We start from the raw sequence: 8693 nt of genomic DNA, 5'->3' as shown, positions 1-8693 counted from the left end.
ATGTGAGATGCACATCACTCTGTGTGTGTGTGTGTGTGTGTATGTGAGATGCACATCACTCTGTGTGTGTGTGTGTGAGATGCACGTTACTGCCAGAGATGCTGTTTTCCTCTCGGCAATCTCTGCCTGTTGCTGCGAGGTGGTGCCCAATACACCAAGCAGTGGGGTGCTCATAACCTCACTTATTACCAGACTTTTGTTCAGCTCACACCACCGCTGGCCGCCTGAACCGCGGGCACATCTGGCCCTGGAGCCAACCAATAACCCCGTTAACCCACGCGCCTTCCCGGGCTGCCGCCGGCACCGGGCACGAGCACAGCACCGGGGCCCTCCTGATGAAAGGGAAGGTGCTTAGGTGACCACGGGAATAATCCAGGTCGGGTTAAACAACTGCCTGCTTCGTGCAGTGCCTCTGCAGGAGTGCTGGGCCTTCCAGATGATGTTTGTCCCCTCGGAGCAGCTCTGATTTAAGGATCCCTCCAGGTGTACCTGCTGTTAACACCTTCTCCAGCCCGAGGGTGGAGCTGGGGAGGGATTGAGGAGGGGAAGGACGGAGCAGCACAGAAGGGGCAGGACGTGCAGTGTTGCTCAGAGGCCAGGCAAGCCCTGTGCTCACAGATGTGTCCTGTCCCAGTTCTTCTGGGACACAAATGTGACCTTGCCAGTTTTTCTCCCAAAACCCATCCTCCCACGGGGCCTGGGGGTTGGCACTGGTGGGATTGAGGCTCCCTGGCTCTTCCTGCAGTCCCAGGAGGAGGCTGAGCACTCCTGCTCAGTGACCAGAGCTGTCCCCCAAGTTGTGCTGCAGCTCCAGAGCCCTGCTACTGCCACTGAGGGGCTTCCCAGACCCCAACTCCAGACATTCCTGCTGTTGGGGCCTGGGGGTGCTGGCTCAGGGGACAGACTCCCACAAAATTCAGGGATACCCCTTTGGGATCCCTGCAGAGCTGCAGTGTAAAACCCTCAGCCCTTATGGCAGCTCTAGTGCATCCACCCTGCCCTTTGCAGGTGGGTAAACTGAGGCACAGGTGTAGAAGCAGGGCTGCCAAAGGAGGTGTCAGTGTGTCACCTGCAGTGGTGACATGTTTTTTCCCCCCTTTTTTTTTTTGCTTAGCAATGATGAGTGACATTCCCATCCCCACTCCCTCTGCGTCTCCCCACTGCCTTTGCCTCCTGACCATCACCGGTCCCAGCAGCTCTGCACCGGGTGATCACCGCAGGGAAACTTTACCCTTAGCTAAATCAGATTTAAATTTAGCAGGGATGTTTTAACGTCCTGGGTGTGAAGGACCAACCAGCAGCCGACAGCCAGCACAGGGGACAGAGGAGACGGGCAGGGTCCCTTCCAGGCACGTGTATCACCCAGCACATGGTTTAAGCGAAGCTTTGCAGTGTTGCAGGTTGGGGTTGGATTTTCCTGGGGGGTTTTTTTCCTGATTTTTTTGAGTTTGTTTTTTTTTTTTTTTTTTTTTTTTTTTTTTTTTTGGTTTTTCTTTTTTTTTCCTCTCTTTCCCTTCATTGTCTTTTGTGGCAGGGCAGGTTTCTTGCTGAGTGTCTCTGAGGTCTGCAGCGGCGACGAAAAGGATTAGCGCAAGCAGAGCATGTAGGCTTTAGAGAACAGAGCAGAGTTTGGTTTCAACATCTAATTCAATTTGTTCTGCCGAGATTGAAATATGAAATGGTTGCCAGTCAAACGTTCAAAGGGGGAGGAGGGAGGAAAGAAGAGAGGGAGCCTTCTCAAATTTAAATTTTAATGAAAATTAATTTAACCCTTTGATATGTTTTAAAACATGTTATTTCCCGGGCTGGAAACGGGCTGGAAAACATTCATGAGGGTTTCTTTTTTTTTTTTTCCCCCGTACCTTCAATCGTAATGAAGATTTTCTTTTTCCCTTAATGATACTTATCTTGTTGAGCAGTTTGACACTGGTTAATTTTTCAGGCAATTTGGTATCAAGGAAATCTGTTTGATGTGAGCGGGGGGGGGCTGTGTATGTGTATACAGATATATATGTGCCTGGACATTAATTATGAAAGTGCTGATCGCAGCTCTGAAGAACTGTTTGAGTTAATTCCTGCTCCACCAGCAAAGACTTCTTTGTTACGTATTGAGAATCCCACACATGGCACCCCTAAAATTACAGCGGGTTTACCAGGAATTTTTGGAAAACGAGCATATACCTGCTAATTACCCTGAATTAAAATGATTGCCTAAGTGGGTCTGCAGGAAATTCATCACTCCCCGCTGCCTGGGTTTTTTTTTTTTCCTCTGATCTGGAACAATCATAATGATAAAATAATGCAAACTCTCTTAACTGTCCACGTAGTTAAAGCTGGGAAACAGCCTCCCACTGGTCCTTAACCTCGGCTGTGCTTCTCCGGCTCAGCACCGTCACAATGCACTTGTTTTGTTTGGGAGGGATAATAGTTTCTTTTAGCAATAACTGTTATTCAGAAAGGTTGTATCTGTACCAAATGATTGCACGCTAATTGCTGTAATGAGGCTGTGAGGAGCTGTAGCCCTGGTCCCCTCGCTTTCCTGGCTCTTGGCACCCCAGGGTCGGTGTCACCGTGTGCGCCGGTCACCCCTCGGCTGCCCTGTGCTCCCTGGGGAGAGCTGGCCACTTGGGGATGCTCACCTGCTCTGGGTGTCCTTTTTGGGATGGGTGTGTTTACCCAGGCTGTGCTGATGGCAGAGGGGATGAGCAGCTCCAAGCCCATCATCACCCCTTGCTCTGCAGACAAGAACTGGGGTACAACCACTCTAGATGGGGTCAGGGAGTCTCTCTGGGATCGTGCTCAGCACATGCTCTTCCTATTGGAGAGCTGAAACCAGCAGTTTACACTCAATCCTGTCTTCTGGGACCCTGGGATACGATGCAGGGTCCCCATGGGGTCTGCATCCACCAGGTTGGAGCTGGTGGGCTTCTGGCAGGTTGTGACATCTTCATCCAGGGTGAGACCCCAGTGAGCTGGACAACAGCAGGAGCTGTGACAGCTGTGGCTGTTCCCCAGGCACTCTCCATATCCCCTTCCCCAGGGCCAGCTCTGGAATTGGATTAGGATATTATTCAAATGCAGCCTTTTTACTGAATGAGAGGGTTAACTGGTTTTAATGTAGAACCAGCTCTCCTTCATTGCTGCCTGTTGCCAGAGGCCTGTGTGGGCTGTTATCTACTTACAGGGACAGCAGGCAAGGCAAGGCAGAGAGGATATCCAAGGGGCCTGGCTTTGCTGGGCACTGCCAGCCCCTCTGCTTGCAGGGCTGAGACATCATGTCTCTGCTGAGCCAGGCTGTGCCACAGTGCCCTCTTTGATTGCTCAGAGTGACTCGCTGCCTTTGGAAAACTCCTGACCACAACCTGTGGTGTTTTTCTCCCTGTTCCACGGGAGGAGGGGGCAGGAGAGTCGGAGCAGGCAGGGAGCATCCTGCTCTGTGAGCTCTTGGTGGTTTCTTTTCATCACCATTGCACTGCTCCTGCCTACAGATCACAAATTTCAGCTCTTCTCATCCCTCTAGTCCCATCTTGCCTTTGCAAAGTCTTTCTTCTGGGTGTCCTCCCCAGAGTGGAGCTCTGGGAAGTGCTGAAGGGCCAAGCAAGGCTGTCTCCTTGCAGAAAACACTGGAGATGCCATTCACCAGCCCTTTGCCAGGGCTGCACAGGCTTGCATCCCCCCGTGTCATGCCTGCTGTTTTCCAGCCAGGAACTCTGGAATCTCCAGCATTTTCTCAGCCTGTTTGTCAACAGCCATCCCCTTCTCCCCAGCAACTTTACCAGCTTTTCTTGCCTGCTCACAGAGGCAGTGAGTGTGGTGTCTGTGCATGTTTGCAGTTGTCTTGAGCAAGATGTGGCAGGAAACACGCAGGAAGGGTTTAGGCTTGGGAAAACAGTGCTTTGGTGGCTACTCCTTTGAGAGGGAAGAAGCAGTGTGATCAGGGGAGACCTTCTCGCTCTCCACAACCACCTGACAGGAGGTTGTGGTGAGGTGGGGGTCTCTTCTCCCAGGCAAATAAGTGATAGGACAAAAATAAATGGCCTGAGGAGCTGTGCCAGGGGAGGTTCAGGTTACATATCAGGAAGAATTTGGTGGTCAGGCACTGGAAGCGGCTCCCCATCCCTGGGGGTGTTCAGGGAATGACTGGACAAAGCACTCAGTGCTCTGGGCTGGGTGACAAGGTGGTGTTTGGTCAAAGGTTGGACTCGATGATCTTGGAGGTCTTTTCCAACCTCAATGATTCTGTGATTCTATGAAGACAAGTTGCTGCTGGTGGAGCAAAGCTCTCCCACAGAGACCTTCCCTCGCTGCCTCAGCTTCCCCATTTGCAAAGGCTGTTACTGAGATGCTGGAGGGAGATTTGGGGAGCACGAGCTCCTCCTTAATACTGCAACACACCTGGACCTTACCCTGGGTCACACCGTGGCCAGTGTTCGACACCACCACCTCCAGCTTCCACCACCACCTTCCTCCCCAGGAAATACAGCAGGAGAATGAGGAGGCAGCGTGCAGTTCTCCTTTCTCCAGAGCACGGCTCCGTGTGACTGAGACACGCTGCCTCCTGTTTTCCCTAAATATATGCATTGGAGAGGGAGAGAAATCGCATGGCCGGGCTTGAGATTTCAGACTTCGCCGTTCATGAATAATAATCAGGCTCAGTAATTCACAGTAAATAGGTATCCAAATTGGCTAATAAGGGAGGCTTTCACCCCAAACTGGAGCTAGGAAGAGAGGCAGAGAGAACATGAGCAGACGTTGGCTGAGGCGGTGTGTGCACGGTGTGACCTGAATCGGTGAAATGCGGGAAGCGGTGCCAGCGCGGGACTGGGGAGAAGGAGACCCTGGAGAAGGGATGGTATCCCACCTCCCCTGCTGTGGGGCAGCTGTGGCCAGGCTCAGGCATGCAGGAGCAGGATCCCTGCGTTCCACAGTCCATAATTAGTGCTGTGTAATTAGGCTTGGCTCTCTCTCCCAGCCCCAGGACCGCGCTGGGCTGCTGGGCCTGAGTGTGTGTGGGCAGGGAGGGTATGAAGACAGTGTCACCACATCCCCACCTGTGACATCCCCAGCTCAGGGCTTAGCAAAGCTGCTGGGACAAGGGGAATGAGAGTAGGACAACAGTAGGGAGGTCTGCAGCGTGAGTCAGGAGAGGTGATCTGGGGGCAAAAAAGGTTTTCTTCGTGTTCACGTAACTAAAATTTGGGTTTTGCTTTGCTGGTGGTTAATTTTCTTCTGTGAGAGCTAACGAGGCAGCAGTGGGAGCTGCATTCAGGTGCAGTGAGGTGGCCTGTGGGTCTTCATGGCAACAGGCTCTGACAGGGAGGAGATGGTGCCCCACAGACACCCCCTGCTCAGAGAACAGCTCTCAAATGCCCAACATCAGACAGAGCAGCAGTGATGGGCACTTGGGAAGTCACAGAGTCCTTCCCTGCTGCTTCCCAACAAATATTCCTCTAGCAGCTTCTTAAGGTGATGTTAGATCAAGTGAAGATAAAGAAAAACACGGAAAAGCCTCTCTGCAGACCTTGGTCCATGGTTCAGGCTATTTAAATAGGTTGGGTAGAAGCTGGAGGTGCAGCTGCTGAGTAGTTGGAGGAAGGCTGCCCCTCTGAGGGCTGGCTGCTACCAGGCAGTGTTTTGCAGCTGCTAAATGACTTTTTAAATTGAGGAGGAACCTACAGCCACGTTTAGAGTCCCCTCAGCTCCCTTATATAGGGCAGCACAATGGCTGGAGAGCACCACTTGGCTCTGTTACCAGATAGCACAGTCCTGCTGTCCCACAGCAAGGAGTGGCTATGGATTCCAATAAACCACAGCAGCTCTGGCCAAAGGTGACTTCCCTCCTGCCCTTCTGCTCCCCTTCCCCACCTCTCCCTTCCCTGTGCCACTGGACTGAGGACACTCACAAAATTTAGCACTCTGGGAGGCACAGAGCAAACAAACCTTTAGGGGGTTTTTTCCCTGTGACTTGGCTTATTTAAGTGTATTGGAAAGTGGGTTTGGGGTGTGCAGTGTTTTTCCTTGGGGTGTGACAGATGCTGTTGATGTCCCAGCAGCTGCAGCACCTTAGAGCTGATGGCTGGAGCCTCCCTGTCCTTTCCCTGCAGCTCAAATCATCCCTCATGGCCTAAAACCGTAGGTGGGATTTAGCAGGTGTAATGAGGACAGCTTTATAAGCCACAAGAGATGGAGAGAAATGTGTGCTCCTGCCTCTCCCACGTTCAGTGACCTAAAATCTTCTTTGGAGTGAAGTGTAGCCTGTGTTTGCAGTCATCCTGCTGGTGCTGGTGGGGCTGGAGAAGTGCTTGGGTGCTGCCCTCGGTCCATCCAAAGGTTTTCTGCTTCATCAGCTTAGAAATCAGACCACAAAAGGCAAGAATCTCTTCAGGAGAGTTTGGGCTCTGGACAGCCATTCCATTCCTTTTCAGAGACCACCCTGCCCCAAAAACCTGGCAGCAAAGCCCAGGCTTAACCTCAGGCTCATCCCTCCTGCTGAGCCTTGAGCCCTGCCAGAGCCTTCATGCCTGGCAGGGCCAGGGATCTCTCCTGGTGTTTTGGGTAAAGCTTTAATTTTGCATTTTGTGGTCTGGTTTCTAAGCTGATGAAGTAGAAACCCTTTTAATTTCTTTTCTCCCCCAGATTCCAGGTGGGTGTGAGGGACAAGCTGCCACTGTGGGCTCAACCCAAAGCAGGACCCCCCTCCAGCTGCTCCCCCATCCCAGGGCTGGGAGCATCCTGCTGGGGTCTAAATTAACCCAGGTTATTTCAGCAGAGCCAAGGCAGGCAGAGACAACCCATGTGGGGCTGCTGGTGGCTCTAGAGGCTCCATGACACTCGATGGGGAGGTAGAAACAGGCAGATTGCAGACAGGAGCTGTTTTAATTTCATCTTCAGATGAATTCAGCCCAGTGTGTCAGCCTGGGCTGAGCAAGCCCTGGGAAACAGGAGGATGGACTGTCCCAGGAGCAATTTTAACCACGTGTCAGACAAAGTGATACAGGGCTGCAGAGGCATCACACCGAGGGGGGGGGGTGTCACAGCTCATTCTACCCCCCCCAGCAGGATAAATGGGACAGGCACATCCAGGCAGCTGCAAACCAGAGCAGGAGCTCCTCCCGCCAGTGATTTGGGCTGAAAAATGAAAACTATGAAGTTTCTTTTTTTTTTAATTTTAGAACTAAAAAACCAGATCACCCCACTCTCGTGTTTCAGCTGGGGGTCTGGAGCCCCGTGTGGCAGTGGGAGGGGGCGGCGGGGGCCACGGCAGGCAGGAGCCTTGGACTTCGTTAGGATTCAGCCCTTAGATCTCTCCTTTCTCTCTGATGGCTGAGTGTGATTGACACTTACAAATTACCCAGCCAAAAGTGTCGAGTCTTTGACCCCTGAGTAACATCTTTGGCAAGCCTGAGATTTGCCAGCATTTTGTCATCTAATTACTACAAATCCCTTGAAAATTCACTGGCTGGTGAATTTTTAATGCGGGACAATTTCAATGTGATGCATCGCCCAGATGGGCACGCGCGCGCCTGCTCCTTCCCTCTCCCCCCCGCCGCCGCTTCTCCTTCCCTTTCTTCTCCTCCTTCTCTCCTTGCTTTGCTCCACTTCCTCCCCCCCATCCCGTTTCTTACCTCCCTCCTGCCTCTGTGCATTCACGGGCCCGGTGTCTCATCCCTTCCTGGGCTCTCCATCCCGCTGGATGTGCCCGGGATGGAGCCGGGCACTCGGTGTCCCCCCAGCCTGGCTCGAGTCCCCCTCGCTGTCTCGCCCGGTGGTGACAGGGAGGTGCTACATGGGATTAATTCTCTTTCCATCTTCTCAGGTCTCTGGCTGATGGATGGAGCAGGAGAAGCCTCCGTGAGGACTCGGCAGCCAGCACACTTGTTGCCGGTGCCGTCCACTCGCCCTGTGAACCCCAGGGCTGATTTATGCCACGGGTCCAGCTCTCGGTATTCCCAGCCTTTTAAACAGACCTTAAATTCAGAGCGGGAGGAAAAAACCCTCGTCTGCCAGCAGCTCCTGCCCGAGCATCACTTCTTAAATCCAGGCAGGGATGTGATTCCCTTCATCTCAGAAGCCTCCCAACCTGGTGGAAGAGGAACTTGGGGCGATGGACACTTCCCTGCTGACCCCGGGGACTCGGGAACCCGCTTTTAGCACCTGAACCAAACGACAGTTTCTGTACCTTAAAAACCACACGTGTATTTTAAGTTTTCCGCACGGAATCACGTCTGGGGTTTGTTTGGGTTTGTTTGTTTAATACATCTTTGCCACAGGCAGGTAGTTCTGTTGGGCTGATGGGGAGATAAGTGTGTTTTGGGAGGGAGGCCTGGGGTTTGCCGCGCTGGGCTTTGTGCCTGTGTCATTTCTGTCCCTGCTCTCAGGCAGTCGCCTCCCATCTCTCCCTTCCCAGCTTTCAAAGGGAAAGAGGCTTTGCTTTTCAACCAGGGTACCGCTTTACATATGTAGGCAGCTGATAAAGTATTTTCACTTCGCCCCTTTCCCCTCTGGGAATCGCTGTCTTACGGCAAAACTGTTTTGTCTGACAAGGGCTGCAACAGATTACACATGTTGGCTGCAAACATGGGGCCTTTTCCCCCCCCCTTTTTTTTTCCTTTATGAGAACCACATGCCTTTAAAAAAAAAAAAAATCTTTATCTCTGCACTGCCACGAGGAGCTTTTTTTTTTGCCTCAAGTC

General features: G+C 52.4%; 1 protein-coding gene across 3 annotated transcripts in view; it reads left to right on the top strand.

Annotated features, from left to right (window-relative positions):
* Window positions 1-8211, top strand: part of RBM19 (RNA binding motif protein 19) — a 66633-nt gene extending 58422 nt beyond the window's left edge. For all 3 annotated transcript variants that reach the window (XM_017831360.1, XM_017831359.1, XM_017831358.1), the window contains exon 25: window positions 7817-8211. The gene's annotated coding sequence lies outside the window, so the exon portion shown is untranslated. The remainder of the gene's footprint in view (window positions 1-7816) is intronic.
* The last annotated feature ends 482 nt before the right edge of the window (window positions 8212-8693 follow it).

The sequence above is a fragment of the Lepidothrix coronata genome, unplaced genomic scaffold (assembly GCF_001604755.1).
Source record: "Lepidothrix coronata isolate B3197 unplaced genomic scaffold, Lepidothrix_coronata-1.0 Scaffold189, whole genome shotgun sequence".
Taxonomy (NCBI): Eukaryota; Metazoa; Chordata; class Aves; order Passeriformes; family Pipridae; genus Lepidothrix; species Lepidothrix coronata.
Note: the sequence above shows the minus strand (reverse complement) of the source record. Positions and strands in the feature narration are given on the sequence as shown.